This window comes from Chamaea fasciata, unplaced genomic scaffold (genome assembly GCF_029207755.1).
Source record: "Chamaea fasciata isolate MVZ Bird 193981 ecotype frontalis unplaced genomic scaffold, bChaFas1.0.hap1 SCAF_41, whole genome shotgun sequence".
In the NCBI taxonomy this organism is placed as follows: domain Eukaryota; kingdom Metazoa; phylum Chordata; class Aves; order Passeriformes; family Sylviidae; genus Chamaea; species Chamaea fasciata.
In genome coordinates, this window is record NW_027094126.1 from 1,204,675 (window position 1) to 1,221,381 (window position 16,707).

At 50.9% G+C, this 16,707-nt stretch overlaps 1 pseudogene; it reads left to right on the forward strand.

Moving 5' to 3' along the window:
* Positions 1 to 1,235: 1,235 nt before the first annotated feature.
* Positions 1,236 to 8,368, forward strand: LOC136303704 (keratin, type II cytoskeletal cochleal-like; annotated as a pseudogene).
* The last annotated feature ends 8,339 nt before the right edge of the window (positions 8,369 to 16,707 follow it).

The window sequence follows — 16,707 nt, forward strand, 5'->3', positions numbered from 1 at the left end:
GTGAGTGCTTCCAGCCCAGGACATTCTGTGACTCACCTGATGAGCAGGACTTTCACACCTCAGGCTGTTTTCTCTCAGGGTACCCTGGACTTTCAGAATTCTCATCATTCAGCATTTTGACTCAAAGCACCTGGGCTCCCAGAAATGCACTGGTGCCTCCCAAATCCCTACCTTTACCAGCAGCACCTCAGTGCAGGTGAATTTCTGCCTGCAAAGCTCAGGACTGCAGACCAAGACAGGAACTTCTTGCCTGGATCAGTGACATGTTGTCACTACCCCACAATGGCTGGAAATCTGTAGGCAGAGTCAGGTGTTTTCTTCAGCAAAGCACATCAAACTGGCATTTTTCCCATCTCTAGATTCCCTGTTGTGGCAACTTCAGTCCCATCAGCTTTAAACTAAACAGGAATCACTTTAACCAAGCTAAAACCAAGCCCAAAGGCAACTAAAGAACAGATTTTTCTTTTCCCCCAACCAGTAATCTCCTCTTTGAAAAACAGCTTAGAAAATATGGGTAAGAAAGTTTTATGAGCTGTTACTGCCAGCCCATGGCATCAGAGCAGGTGGGGGCAGCTGGGTGCCAGATTCCAAACCCATGAGCTCACTCCCTTGAGCTGTGGTCAAGCCCAGCTCTCCAAAAGCATAAAAGGCTGGGGGGACTCCTGATCCCAACTCCCAAAGATTCCTGCTCCTCTTCCACCTCACCTCATTGTCCCCTTTCAGTGCTGGGCCTCCTGGAGCTGGGAGCTGCTCCTGCGGTGATGCCTGTTCAGCGCAGCAGCCGCGGCTCTGTGCCCGTGTCCATGTCCCTGTCCATGTCCACGTGCATGCCTGTGTCCATGCTTGTGTCCATGTCCATGCCCGTGTCCGGGCCTGTGTCCATGCCCGTGTCCCTGTCCATGACCGGGTCCATGTCCACGTGCATGCCTGTGTCCATGCCTGTGTCCATGCCCGTGTTCCTGTCCATGTCCGTGTCCATGTCCACGTGCATGCCTGTGTCCATGCTTGTGTCCATGTCCATGCCCGTGTCCGTGCCTGTGTCCATGCCCGTGTCCCTGTCCATGTCCGTGTCCATGTCCACGTGCATGCCCGTGTCCGTGCCTGTGTCCATGTCCATGCCCGTGTCCGTGCCTGTGTCCATGCCCGTGTCCCTGTCCATGTCCGTGTCCATGTCCACGTGCATGCCCGTGTCCATACCTGTGTCCATGCCCATGTCCATGTCCATGACCCGGACCATGTCCACGTGCATGCCCGTGTCCGTGCCTGTGTCCGCGTCCATGCCTGTGTCCGTGCCTGTGCCCATGTCCGTGTCCCACAGCCCTGTTGGAGGCGCTGGAAGAGCCGGTGGAGCCTTGTCTTGGGCTGCAATGCAAGATGTAACCAGCAGTATATATTCCATTTATCTGTTGAAACCAGCTGGGGAGGTGTTTTCCTCTTCTTTGACTCATTCCTCATAACTCTGGGGGCGAGAGGGGGGGTTAATGGGCAGCTGTTAAACCAGGTGGGGCAGTGTTCTTATTTCTTCCAGGACCCGTCCTCCCTCCAGAGGATCTCTGCTGTCCATGGGCCATCGAGGGTCACTGCAGGGCTGATACAATCCCATCATCCCATGGGGAGAGGCTCCACCCAGGGGGAGGAGCCCAGCATTCCGACCTGGATCAAACCTGGCATTCAGAACACCAGCACATCCTGTGTGCACTGGATTCCCAGAGGAATATGGACCCATCTCAGCACCACTGGACCCTTCTCCAGGATCATCTCTGCTCCAACAGAACCACAGCTGTCACTGCAGGAGGACTGGATTGGACTGACACCAACACCCCGACCAACAGGGGGTCAGGCTGTATTCTGACTGTCAGTGTTTTCTCTTTGTTTGTTTGTTTGCATTTTTTTACTACTACATTTTTATTTTTAATATTCCTAGTCAAGAACTGTTATTCCTATTCCCATATCCTTGCCTGAAAGACCCTTAATTTCAAAATTAAAGTAATTCAGAGGGAGGGGCTTTACATTCTCCATTCCAAGGGCAGCTCTAGCTTTCCCTGGCAGACACCTGTCTTTCCAGACCAAGACAAGGCTTCAGCAGGAGGAGCCTTCACAGCCAACAGGGAGAACAAGGATGGCCAGGAGTGAAGGGCCCAGGGCTGCCAGACCACGATACAGCCCCAGGGCAGGAGGCAGGACCGGAGGGGCAGGGCTTGGATGAGGCTCTGGAGGGATCCAAGAGGTCCTGGTCAACCAGCGCCTCTTGGTGCCGCTGAACTTGGAGACTGACCCCAACATGCAGCAGGTGCTCCAGGAGGAGAAGGACCAAATCAAATCCCTCAACAACAAATTTGCCTCCTTCATCAGCAAGGTGAGGCACGTTCTGCTTCTCCAGCTCTGGCATTACCTGGAGATGGAGTCAGGCAGGTCTCAACATTAAAAATTTAATTCTAAATCATTAAAGCAGAGATAAGGATTTTGTGCAGGACTCTGTTCCACATGCAGACTGTCCATACAGATCTTTTTGACAATCTGGATGAAGAGCAAATTATTTCTCCAGATTTCCTTGCAGCTAAGTATTTCTCCTGGCTCCCAAATCTTCCCACCAATGATCTTTTAGTGGGATGCCCATCAGATCATGCTTTAAATTGCAGAGAATATTTACAACCCCCACCATATTAAACCTCCATTTCACGAAAACCAAGGCAAGTTTTGAGTTGAGGATTCTGAATTACTTCTATTGTTCTGTTGGGTTTCACGTACAGTTCCTGGATCAACAAAACAAAATTCTGGAGACCAAATGGAGCTTCTTGGAAGTCATGAAAATTGTGCAGGATAACTTGGAGCCCATGTTTGAGTTTTACATGAAGAACACGAGGTGGCAGCTAGAGGCTCTGGGAGGGGAGAGGGTTAGGGTTAAGGCCATGCAGGATGCAGTAGGGGACTTCAAGGTCAGGTAGGCAATACCCATAGAAAGACTCGTCCAGTTTTCCTTCATTCTCTTCTTCCTGCATCAGTGAAAAGGCCCAAGACAGCCCAAAAAATGTGACCTCAGAATCATGGAAAGGTTTGGATGGGAAAGGACAATAAAGATCATCTCATCGCATCCCCTGCCATGGGCAGGGACTCTTTCCACTATCCAAGGTTGCTCCAAGCCCCGTCCAACCTGGCCTTGGACACTTTCAGGGATGGGGCAGCCACAGCTTCCATGGGAAATCCATTCCAGGGTCTTCCCACCCACACAGAGAGGAATTTCTTCCCAATACCCCATCTAAATCTCTCCTCTTTTAGTTTAAAGCTAGATCAGAATTCATTCAATGTATTGGATAGTTTGAGCACTTTGGAAAGTGAGGAGCTACCTCCCACCCATGGAAAGTTGCCAGGATCCTGAGTGAGAGTTTCAGCTCAGTAACTTTTTGGGCTGTTGGGAGCAGGAGTTCCCTCTCTGCTCTGCTCTTTGCACTTCAGGAAAACACCCATCCAGTATTTGTGTGTGCTCCCATGGCCACGAGGGATCCAATGGGAATGGATGTGAACAACCGTCAGAATTTTATCTGGTTCTGTGGGACCAGAAAAACGAGAGGCGGGAGTGAGATTTCTCATCCCAGCTCCCAACAAGGGCACGTACATCCTGCCTGATCCCTCTGCCCTCCTTTCCCAGAAGATCACATGCCTGACCCTCTGTGCCACCTTTCCCAACAGGAAAAGTTCCCTCCAGCCCCAAAGCGGCAAAAAACATCCTTGACTGCCGTGGGGAAAGAAATCAGCACACACATGAAATCCTTGGACAGTTAAAGGTCACATCAGAGAAGCAGTTTAGACTTTAGGGCTCTGCTTGTGTCTGACAAAGCAGCAAATATTCCTTCGGGATCAGTGGATTCTGGGGTGAAGCCCAATGACACCCCACACATTGCTGGGCAGGGACCATCCTCTTGCATCTAAACCTACAAAAAGACACTGACTCCTGCGCCACTTCTTTGGAATTTGTCCTTCCCACCTTTATCTATTTTAAACATTTGGGTCTCGGATTTTCTTCCTAATATGGGAACTGGAATGACATGATCTTTAAAGTCCCTTTCGAACCCAAAGCTGGTTGGAAGTTCCAAATTCCTCTGGGCCAAACATTAATCCAGCAACTGGAAAACAGACATTAAATTTTCTCATCTACGTGGCCAAGAGCTTCGAGACCCACAAATGGATGCAAAGCTGGGGCTCTGCTTAATGGAAATTATTTTCAGGGATGGATATTTCTGATGGGAATAAATCTTCCCCCATGAAAGGGCCAGGAGAAGCCCATGGTTTATTAGCTGCACGGACTCCTTCCTTTGAACTCCTCTCTTTCATCTCCCCCATTTAAGCATTCCTTTGGAGCTGGGCATCAGTCCAGGCTCCCGCTGTGGGTTTTGACCTTTCCCAAGAGTGTGGCCTTGGCTGTGCCTGCCCAGGCCACCCCCGCCCTCCTCCCCGGCCATCCCGCGGGAGCTGCGTCCCCATCCCGGCTCTCCTGAATAACCAGGTGTGGCGATGAGCTCACCCCCGGCTCCACCCAGAACATTCCGGGAGCACAAGGCTCCCATTCACGGGATAAAAGGTGCCTTTAATGAGGGCCTGCAGCTTTTCTAGACTGCCCCTCCTACCCCCCAGCCCAGGGGTGCTGCCTTTTCCATCATTATCAGCGACAAAGGAGCAGAAACAATAAAGCCTCATCAAGGACTCTGTTCAGCGCTGCTCCCTCCAAAAATCTGTGGATTGGTGGTAAACGCCTGCAGGAAGAGCCCTTTGGTCTCTCCTCCTGTGAAGAGGGGGTTTGCACAGGCCCCTGGAGGAGGCTGTGAAGGGATTCTGAGCTCGCCCTCCCCACAGGTACGAGGAGGAGATCGGCAGGTGCAGGACAGCAGAGGACAACTTTGTCGTGTTCAAGAAGGTGAGGAGGCACCACCACCAAAGCAGGGACGGCTTTGGAAAGGCACATTCAAATCCCCCTTTGTATGCAGCAATGCCAGGCCCCGAGCACTGGGTACAGGTGGAGACATCCCAGGAAGCAGAAACACCTGGCTGTGCCAGCGGGGCAGTGCTGGGCTGTAATTCCTCCTTGTTTCAGGTCCCTCATCCCAAACTCGGGAGTGTCCCACAGATCAGCACAGACTCCACAGATCCCACTGATCTGGTCCCCCAGACCTTGTCCTTTCACCAGATGCTCTGCCAATCTCTGCTTTCTGTGTCCAATCCCAGCATTCACAGCCCCCTGGTCCCACCTGCAGGAGACACAATAAGAAGCTTACTCTGTTTCAAACATTGTATAAAACCTCTGTCTGGGCACTGGCAGGAAAAGGGCAAGTCAGTGGTGTGACATCATTTGGATCCATGGACATCCTCCCTCCTCCCCTCTGCAAAAAAAAAGGTGGAGGTGAGAAATCAGTTCACTCTTGGCTCTGTTTAAAGGCGCAGAGATCAAGAAATCCTCCATTTCTAGTTTAATATGAAATTTCAGTTCTTAATTCAATCTGAAACTCCAAAGGTTTGAGTTAGGTACAAAGATTTCACCCAAAGACCCAGAGAAGGTCTGGTCCAACCTCCACTGTTGCCGTTCCAGGATGAGGATGCTGCCTGTGTGAACAAGGTGGATCTGGGGACCAAGGTGGATGCTCTGACAGACAAGATAAACTTCCTGTGAGCCCTCTACGAAGCAGTAGGAGTATCCCAAATTTCCCACTGCTATTCCCCCATTTTCCCAGTCTCCAGAGGATCAAAGAGCCCAAGAGCTGCTCAGTGCTGCAGCTCCTCTCCAACCCTCTTCTACCCCTTGGCTCAGGACAAACAAACAGTGAAACATTTGGGACAGAAAATGAATTTGTTTGACTTACCGCAGCTGTCCCAGATGCAGACCCAGATCTCCAATACCTCTGTGGTCCTGTCCATGGACCACAACCGGAACCTGGACCTGGACAGCATCACCACCAAGGTCAAGGTACCAGGACATCACCAACTGGAGCTGCACCGAGGCCAAGTCCTGGTCCCAGCAGAAGGTGAGGAGTTGAAAACAAACAGGGAGATTTTTGTTTAGCATTTCCCAAAGGCTGATCTATACTGGAGAGAACAAGCAAGCAGTGAAAACAGGGGGAAAAGGTGTAAAATGAAGTGGATTTGGAGAGGAGTTTAAATAGTTCCTTGGAGATGTTTGGCAGTTGGACTTGATGATCTTAAAGGTCTTTTCCAACCTTAATGATTCCATGATTCTTTATGATTCTATGTGAAAACGCTGCTTTGATAATGAGAGATGGAGTAGCAGAAGAACACAGAAAGAGGAAGCTCAGTGGGATGAGTGTGGAAAGTCTTGGTCAAGAGAGGATCAGAGCAGGGTCAGTGTCTGCTGTCCCCCACGTCACCTCCCTGCCCACCCAGTACGAGGAGCTGCAGCTCTTGGTGATGCCTGGGGATGGCTGACCTGAAACAGAGACTGGAGAGAGCTAGAGAATAAAGTAGATATTTATTGAAAGGCCCTTAGGGTACACCTTGGGCAGGACAAGAGCCTGACCAGGGCTACACCCAAGGTGGACTAAAAATGGTCACAAAAAAACGGACGACTGGTCACGAGGTCTCACACTTGATTAAGTTTTGGTCCATTTGCATATTGGGGTTTAATTGTCCAATTACAGCTTCAGGTTGTGAGGTCTCATCCCTCTTGTTGCTCTCTTCAGTCCACCGTTGTTTGTGCTTTTGGGCCTGAAAGTTGTCCTTGGTCTCCAGCAGGAAAAGGATTTGTTTTGTCTCCTTACTCTGTGAAGACAGCTGACTGACTCTTAATGTGAGGCTCAGAACTGCACCCCTGAGCAGCACAGAATCTGGAAAACATGAAAGATAAAACTTAACCATTAATGGTTTAATGGTTAAACCATTGGCCGGGTGGCACGGGAATGACCTCCAGAACACCAGGGTGGAGATCTCCGAGATGAACCGCCTTGTCCACTCAGACATGGACAGCGTGAAGAAACAGGTACAGGCACAGGACCTCTGCCAACATGCGGCACTCCTGTCACCACCCCCGGCTGGAAGGGGCTTGGAAATCAGGATCCAGACCCACCTCATGGTCCCTGGAGTTGTTCCCTGCAGGTGCCCGGGCTGCAGACAGCCGTCACTGAGGTGGAGCACCACGGGGACATCGCCCTCAGGGACACCAGGGCCAAACTCGAGGAGTTGGAGGCTGCTCTGAAGAAAGCCAAGGCTGATCTGGCCCGGCAGCTCCGGGAATGCCAGGAGCTCATGAACATCAAGCTGGCCCTGGACATTGATATCATGACCTACAGGAAGGTGGAAGGTGAGGAGAGCAGGTGGGAGCTCCCTCTGCAAACCAAATCACATCCAAATCCAGAAATGTTCTCACCTGTGCCTTGCAAGGAGGTGAAAGTGCCACAAAATTTTGCAGAGCAAGTTCACCCCCATCCTACACAGTTACAGATGTCATTCCAAATCCTCTTGGATGCTCCCCATCAGACCCAGCCCTCCTTGGGTCTGTTTTCCAAGGCCCTTGGTGCAAAAATATTGCTTGAAATTATCCTTATAAGGACCCCTGACTTCTCCATCCTCTGGAAGAAGATGTTGGTGCTGTGAATATTTGTAGGTAATCCATCTCACAAACAATATATCAAGTGATTCCTTGATTGTACCTGGAATTGAGGATAAGACAAGGAAGATGCAGCTTGTAGTTATCAGCACAAAAATTAATGGAATTAGGTTTTACTGCCTAATTTTTCCAGCCCTTTAGGTGGGACTAGGGAGGCCAAAGAGCCTGAGGCACATTTTCCTCGACCAGATTTGAACTTGAAGGGATTTCTACATTGAGATTGTCCCTTGGGAGACTCAAATGCCTCAGGCCAGGAAGAAAACACGGAGAATGAGATGTGTGAAATCCAGTCAGTGAGAGACTGTCCAAGAAATAATTGAAATGCGTGAAACTAAAGCTTGAAATTCCTTTGTACTCTTCCAAACAAACTCTGTGCTCCCGCTTTCCCATCGAAGCCGTGGTCCCATCCAGGAGCAGCTACAGAGGTGGGGACACACTGGGAGCGGGTTTCAACGACAGCCTTGGAATGGAGGGATTTGGCTCTGGAGCAGGAAGCAGCTCCAGCGTGAGGTTTGTGTCAAAAGCAGCACCCAGGAAAGCCACCGGAGCTGAGCCACTCACCTGGAGCCTGGGAGGCAAGCAGCACCTTCACCTGCCAGCACAAAGCCTGGAATCATCTCAGAATCCCTGCTTGTCACTTTGTCATTGAGGGAAAACCTTCCCAGCGCTGTTTCTCGGCTTGGGAGCGCTCCCTCTCCCAGTCCAAACAATTCCCCTGCATATCCGTCCCGCAGCTGGCGAGTGCAGTTTGTCAGTGAATAATCAGCTGTCTCATTAACGAGTCTCATTAGCGTCAGAGCTCAGCGCCTTCCCAGTGCCCCGGCTCCAGTCCAGAGGAGGGGCAAGAATTATGTTTACATCTGGAAGCAGAGCCTGTTCCTTCACCTGCCCGGGAATCCAGGAGAGTCGAGCCCATGGTGCTCCCGCCCACCTACTCCTCCCTCACTCCCCAAATTCTTAAGGAATCGAAAACAAAAGTTTTCCCACAGGCAGTTTCTCCATTCCCCAGTTCTTCTGGCATTGCTGGTTCACTCCAGGGCTCTCCTGCTCTACCTACATCCCAAAACTCAGCCTTCATTTTCCACAGGTGAAAGGGCTCTCTCTAATGTCCAGTTAATTCCTCACCCACCAAGAAGGGATAATTTTAAGCCCAAAGCTCATATAAACCACAGGTGTCCCAGCAGAAAATCATTCCCCTTCTCAGAAGGTGGAGACAGGTTAGAAACACGGGGAGGGGGGGGAAGGAACAATTGTTGAACCCAAACCATAAATTTTACTCTTTTTTTACTTTCCCCCCCCCCCCTCCTTCTCTTTTTATGGAAAGGGGAGGGAAGCAAAGAAAAGGGTTGGTAAATTCTGTGCCAAAATGTAACCAACTCATTCCTCCCATTTTCTACTCCTGATGAACTTTTTATATGACTTTTATGAAATTTATTCAATAAACTGCAACCAAACCATGAGCAGCGTAGGGTTTCTCTGCCACCCCTGCAAGTGTCATTTTAGAGTAATTTTAGAAGGTTTGGCCTCGTCATTGGCTGTTGCTCGGAGCCTTCCTGTCTCCCACTCCTCCCTGTCTCTGTCCTGAGAGGAAGGGGAACACTGGAGCATTGGGAGACATCCCAAAGAAGCACCTTGGGAGGTTTTCCACATTTAACAGCCCACAGAGACCAGAAGGTGGGGCTGGTTTCACCTGGCCATGTACACCACCATCCCAACCAGGCAAACAGCAGAAAGAATTTGGGGTCAAAACTTGTTCCCCAGGAGCATCTCCCCCCGTCCATGGACTGAGAGTGCTTTAGGTAGTCCCTGGAGATGCCAGAAGAGCAGGAGTGCTCCAAGAGGTTTTTAAAACCAAGGATGATGGATTCCAAGGATCAGAGGTAACTTCTGGAAAGGCTCATTGCAGATGAGGGAAAAAAGTCGGGCTTTGTCTTCCATCCCCTCTCTGGAGCAGCTGGCAGAGCCACCAGGGCAGGAGTTACCAGGGATGTGATTCCAGGGCAGGGAGAAGCTCCCAAGCCAAGGTTTGGGCCGGGTCAGCCAGGCTGGAGGTGCTGAGATCAGCCCAGCCCCACAATTAAACACTGGGAGCCAACGAGCCAACCCCGCTCCTTCCACCTCCCAGGAGATGCCAACTCTCCCGGGCACCCAGGGCCCAACCAGGAAAATGCTGAGCTCTCTGAGCTCCTTTTAGGCTGGATCCCAAAAAAAAGTGCTCAACTCCCGGAACACCCACACAGCTTCACCCTAAAACATAGAGTGGCTTCTGGGGTTGCATGCAGGAACTTCTCCTCCATGGGGCAGAACATGTTCCCAGGCCATGGGAATGCCAAGAAAATCACATAAAAGTACATTTAGAAGAGGGATTTCCAGGACTAAGCCTTATCTCATGCAGCCAAAGGAATTAAGAGTGTTCCCACCCATGGCACAGAGCCCTGTTGATATTCCAGCAAGGATAGGACTGAAAATCACCTATTTCATTTCTCCAGGAAAGATTTACCCACCTTTCCTGCAATTTTGTCACTCAGAACCCGCCTCTTTCACTGAGAAAGAAATACATGTACAGTTCAAACTCACAGGGATTTGCCCAACAGTTCCAGCAGAAAGGAATGCCCCGGTCTGGTTTTCCTGGCAGCAATTCCCCATGGAAGACACTCCTGCAAGTGATGAGAGGTGTCACTCTGTGGAACTGATCTTTGGGATGGCAAAGGCTGCACAAGGATCAGGATCTGCTCCAGGTTCTTGCGGGTGACTTCCATCAGCAGCTGCTGGGGTTCGGCATTTGGAGGTGGAAGAGGAGGATTAGATTAATGCTCCTGTTTAATCATGAAATATCCTGAGCTGGAAGGGACCCAAAGGATCATCAGGTTCAACTCCTGGCCCTGCCCAGGATAATCCCAAGAATCCCACCGTGGGCCTGTATTTAAGGTGAATAATGAGGAGCAAAGTGATGGGTTTTCCTCCCCTTGCAGGTATGAGGAGCAAACCAGCCCCAGGCCTGTGCAGAGGAGGAGTTTGCTGCACTCAGAGCTCTTTCAACCAAACACAGCCTTTATTCCAGGCTCTTAGGGAGAACAGCAGCCAGTGTTGTCGGAAGGAAGGTGAGGCCTCTCGCTCTCCGGAGACTCTAGAGGGACCTAAAGGCCAACTTTTGGGCAGATTTTAATTAAAAAGAGTAGAATCCCACCTTAAGTGGATCAGCTTTAGCCGAGTGTGTTCATTTAGGATGTTTGGAAATCCCAACTGGCCCAAACCCTTCCTTCTCCTCTCTGTGTCCAGTGACATTCGTCGTCATCCTGGGAGGACGAGGGAGTAAAAGGCTTTAACAGCACAGGGAAATGTGTGTCCTTGAAGAGAGCAGCCCTGGGAATTTGTAACCTCATTATCTGCTGGCATTAAACACTTTTCCATTTCCCAACGCCTTTAAGTGCTCCAGGACACACAGATTGTGCCTCTGTGAGCAAAGCTAAGCTGAAAGCCAAGGTGGAGTGCCTCATCCAAGGGCACTGCAGAGCCTCTGTAAAGTGGTGAAGGCTTTTCCTTTGCTCTTCCTCCCTGCTATGTCCCTTCAGGGGCTCTGTGGAACTGGCTCCCACAACCCATCACTAAATCCCAGAGATTTTTGGTGTTCCAAGTGTACGTCAGTCGATTGCTCCAGATTTCAAAGGTGTTACTCCTGCACTATTTGGGCAAGATCCCAAAGAATCTGTTCCAACCTGATGGGAATGAGAGATGCCAAGGGCTTCATTCTTCAGATTTTCAAATTTGTATTAAAAAGGCTTTTTAGAGGTCAATTTTCCCAACCCCTGCCAGGTTTCCCTGTCTGCGACACATGTTCTGTCCACTTTTTACTGCTGCTGAGTCACTTGTGTCCCCAGAAACAAAGGTTTGGCCTTAAAGCTTCAGATCTGGGACTTCAGCCCCAAAATCCCAGCAAGGGTTTGATCAGTGACTCATCTCCTCACTCTGTTTGCATTCCTCATGTTCCTGCTCTCCTCCATGTGAGGAACTGAGAGGAACCACTGGAATGACAGCAGCTCCTTGGACACAAAGACTGCAGTTGTGGAGGCGATCCAGAGACTGCCTGCAACAGGGAAACACCAAAGCCCAGGGAAGGATGACTCAGGACACTGAGGAGTCCACTGCAATCCCAAATTGTGGCTTTCCAAACCTCCTCCAGAGCATGGGAACAATAAAGGCAGTTCTGATGGGATTGGGATGAGCTGCACCTCTCAGGCTCGTGAGTAACCTGAGCACGGAGTAAAGGGTCTGGTACAGCCCGTGACTGAGCTGTAACATCAGTTGTACACCAGTTGTAACATCAGCGAGGACACGGCAGAGACCATCACCTCGGGAACTGCAGCAAATCCCACCCAGACCCCACCTCCCAGGGTGTGACACTTCCCAAAGCATTTTCCAAAGCACTTTCCAGCATTTAATCCAGGCATCTGAGGACCCAAATGCCTCTCCAGTCAAATGATCCTAACCCCCCAGGGTTTTCCCCAAATGGGAGGGAAGCCTCCCATGAGTGAAGGTGAGGTTTTGTGCAGCCTCAGGTCTCATCCAGCTGCAGGCTCAGCCACGGCCGTGGCCGGCACCTTCGCCTCCCCAGCCAAGATGAACTGGAACATTCCCCCTCCTTGGAAGTGTCCAGAGCCAGGTTGGACGGGCCTTGGAGTAACCTGGGACAGTGGAAGGTGCCCATGGCAGGGGTGGAACAGGATGAGCTTTGAGGTCCCTCCTAACCCACACCATTCCATGATTCCCCAATTCCATTTGGCTAAACTCATTCAGAATGTTTCAGGTTCGGATCGGGTTTCTTTGGAGTCTGTTTGACAACATTCCCAACACATATCCCTGTGGATACTGAAAGGGAGAGGTCAGGCAGCAACAGCAGAGTCTGAGTCTGTGTGAAATCAAGTCACATAATCCTCTCACACTGGCTTGAGAAATTGTGAGGAGGAATCAAGACAATCCTTGGGAGAAGAAAAACCATTAAGGTGAAAACCATTAACAGCTGATGTTTCCCAGCTTGTTTTTTACTTGGAAAAAACAGTCAAGGGGTGTTGTTCTGAGTGTCCAACAGTGTTTCTTTCTCGGAATTGTCTATATAAAGGGTGGTGAAAAAGAAAGATCGCTTCTCTCTCTCATCTGGAGATGAGAAGTTTGTGTGTCATTTCTACCACTGCTCCTAACCAGGATCAACATATCCCTGTTGCATTGGAGAAGCTGCAGCTTCACCCACTGCCCTCTCCTCTTCTGGGATCAGACCCCTCTCCCCACAACCCCTCCCTCAGATTCCTGCCCCAAAGCACTCCCAGGCCTGGCTGCGTTGGTTGGCTCATCCAAAGCAGAAGGAATTCCCAAGGATGAAAACATGGAGAAAGGAACTGCAGCCAGAGAGCCCCAAAACACAACCAAAGTCTGGAGCAACATGAGGATTGAGGAGAACCATGAGGTTAACTCAGCCTTGTCTCTTGCCCAGATCCCCTCAGGATGTCCAAGAGCCCTGGAGCGTCCAGGAGCTCCCAAACACCTCCAACAAAGCTGGGGATTGTGGCTCCAAAACCAACCAACCACGGGACAGGGAAGAGGAAAGAAACACGAGGAACAAAACCAAACCCTTCATCTGAAACTTTCCACCTTTTCCCTGCAAAACACCACCCTTCCATGAAGGGACACGGCTCCAACACCATCTGGTCCTTCCAGGGATCAGCACACACAGGAGCAGCAGGAAAAACCCAACCCCAACACCAGGAGGGCACAGTGTTAGAGGGGAAGGCCCTGCCCCAAACCAGGTGGGATCTTCAAGTGAGGGATGAGGAGATGCTGCTTTTCCAAGGATTTGGCCAATGAGCGTCTAGAAGAAGTCACCACATTCCAGGCATTGACTCCAGTTTAAACTGATCAACTTCCTCAAATTAATAATTGTGCTGGAAAACACCCAGATCAGCAACCTGCAGAAAAGCCACCTTGGGAAATAGATTTGGCCCTGCAGATGTTTCCTGGCATTAAAACGCCGCGTTCTACCTTTCTTCCAGGTAGAACCCACAACAAAATGGTCATTTACCCTTAACCTGCCAGCCAGACTTTGTTAATTCCCAGTAAATTCCCATTTATTGCTGAGAGTTTTATTAACCAGCAGGCTGAGTCCCTCTTTCCTTCCAATCTCTCTCTTGAAAGCAGAGGGAGCAGCAAAAAATTAGGATCTCCTCAGATAAAAAGCATTTTACACCTTCAAAGTCTCAATTTCAGTTCATCCCACCAGTAAAAAGGGGGAATTTTCACCTGAAAATAATTCACCTGACCCAAATTCCCCAATTTTAGTTGTCCTTACACAAGGCCTAACTATGGCCCCTGTGACTTTAAATCATTCCTCAAACCCAAATTGGACTGACCAGGTGCTGCCCTGGCTGCCAAGCACAAGAAAGGTTAATTAATCCCCATTCTTCTCATCACAAACATTTTGTGGAAGTTTCATGCAGCCTCACCCCGTTTTCCAGAGAAATAAAAGGAAAAGGTGCTCTGCAGAGGGAACTGCACCCAGGAATCTGCTTCCAGCACAAGCCCTCTCCCAGCACTCCCCATGTCCTGCTGTTCCTACTGCATCAGCTGTGGCCAGGCCAAAGGGAATTTTGGCTCTTCCTCTGGAGCTCTCCCCAGAAACTGCTGTGGTCTCAGCACTGCCCTGCATCCCTGGGGTGCTCTGGGCTGCTCCAGCAGCAGAAACTGTGATGGTTCATGGTCGGGGTCCAGAAGGGCTGGTGGAAGGTGTCCTCCAAGATGTGGACACGGTTTTGGTGCAGCCAGAGCAGGGTTTGGCTACAGCGATGCCAACTTCGGTTCCAAGCTGGGCAGAGCCTCCCAGCCCTGCAGCATCACCTTCATCACCATCACCCCATTACCCTCACCCCCATCCCATCACCATCACCCCCATCACCATCACCCCCTGCACCATCACCCCATCACCATCACCCCATCAGCATCACCCCCTGCACTGTCACCCCCATCACCATCACCCCATTACCCTCACTCCCATCTCATCACCATCACCACCATCACCTCCGTCACCATCACCCCCTGCACCATCACCCCATCACCAGCACCCCATCAGCATCACCCCCATCACCCTCATCACCATCACCATCACCCCCATCACCATCACCCTCATCACCATCACTCCTGAACCATCATCCCCATCACCATCATCCCCATCACCATCATCCCCATCACCATCACCCCCTGCACCATCATCACCCCATCACAAGCACCTCCATCTCTGTCACCCCCATCACCCCCATCCCCATCACCCCATCAATCATCACCCCCATCACCTGCATCCCCATCACCCCCTGCACCATCATCCCCACCCTCATCACCCCATCAACCCCTGCACCGTCATCATCATCACCCCATCAACCCCTGCACCCCATCCCCAGCACCCCAATCACCATCACCCCCATCCCATCCCCAGCACCCCATCACCACCCCAGAGCTGCTGCTCCGGCTGCAGCTCCATCCCAGTGTGCAGACAGTGAAGTACCAAGAGAAGGAGCAGCTCAAGACCCTCAATAACAAATTCACTCATCAACAAGGTGAGCTGAGGACCTGCCAGCTCATTCCCAGGGTCTGGAGTCCAAGGGAGGCGTTGGGCAGGGACAGGGCATGGAAAGGGCACGGAATCCTGGCAGAACAACTCATTAGAGACATCAAGGGAACTTGCACAAGCTGCCAGGGGAGAAACCTTGGGGTTTACGAGGCCTCAGTGTCCAGGCACTGCTGCTCTGGCCTCTGGGCCTGGCTGGGGCAGGAAACAAGCTAAAACCAGTCCCAGCTGCCCTCCAGTCCCCTCTCAGCCCTCTCTGCACCGCCCAAATTTGTTGTAGAGCTGTTTTCTAAAAATGTCTTTTGCTTTTCTTGTGCATTTCCACACGGGTGCCCCCAAACAAAAGCTGCTGGATTGGGAAACGCTGCCGGGTGTGCCAAGAGCAGGAACACGTCCCACTGCCAGGGCATCAGCACTGCTCCCACAAGCACTTTGCCATGGGATATCTGGGAAAACACCGACAGGGATCATCCAGTCCAACCCCTGGCCCTGCGCAGACACCTCAAAATCCCACCCTGTGCCCAAGGGCATTGTCCAAACATTCCTGGAGCTCTGGCACCCTTGGGGCTGTGACCCTTCCCTGTCCAGTGCCCCAGCACTCTCTGGGGAAGAACCTTTCCTGATATCCAACCTAAACCTCCCGTGACACAGCTCCAGCCATTCCCTGGGTCCTGTCCCTGGTCCCCAGAGCAGAGACTGGAGCTGCCCCTCAGGACTAAGCTGCAGCCCCCAGGGAGTCTCACCTCAGTCTCCTCTTCCCCAGGTGGACAAACCAAATTACTTCAGCTGCTCCTCATGTGGGCCCTCCAGACGCTTTACCACCGTCTTCACAGTCCTCATCCCATTTCCCATTTTTCTTTCTGGGATTCAGGTTTGGATCCTGGAGCAGCAGAAGAAGGTGCTGGAGACCAGGTGGAGCATCCTGCGGAGTCACAGTGAGAGCAGCATCAAGGCCGTGCTCAGGGCTTTTATCTGGAATTTGAGGCAGAAACTGGGAGCCCTCAGAAGCAGCAGAGTCCAGTTACAAACAGGCCTGAGAGCAGCAAAGCAGGGTTGGGAAACTAACAGGAAAATGTGAGTAAGAACCAGAGAAATTCAACTTCAGAGCTCCAAATGTTGCCTGAAATTTGTGAACAGGCAGAAACACTGGACTTTCTGGGGTAGCAAAAGGTTCCCAGAGAACTTGCAGGTGGAGATGAAACAGATTCACCTCCAGCAGATTCCCATGGTGGAGGTGAAGAAGATGGAAAGATCTCCCAGGATCTCAGAACAGAAAGCAACACCCACATTTACAGACACATGGAGGAAGCAGAATATCCCTCTTCCACACTTGTTTTCCCTCCTTCCTGACTCAGAAATTCTGATTTCTAAGTGTTCAGCAGCTAATTGAGGTCACACAAAAGCAGTTCTGCTGCAGAAACCTCTCTGAAATCATGCTTGTTTTTCTACAGGCTACAAAAAAAAAAAAAAAAAAAAGAGCAGGGTATCCCCAAAC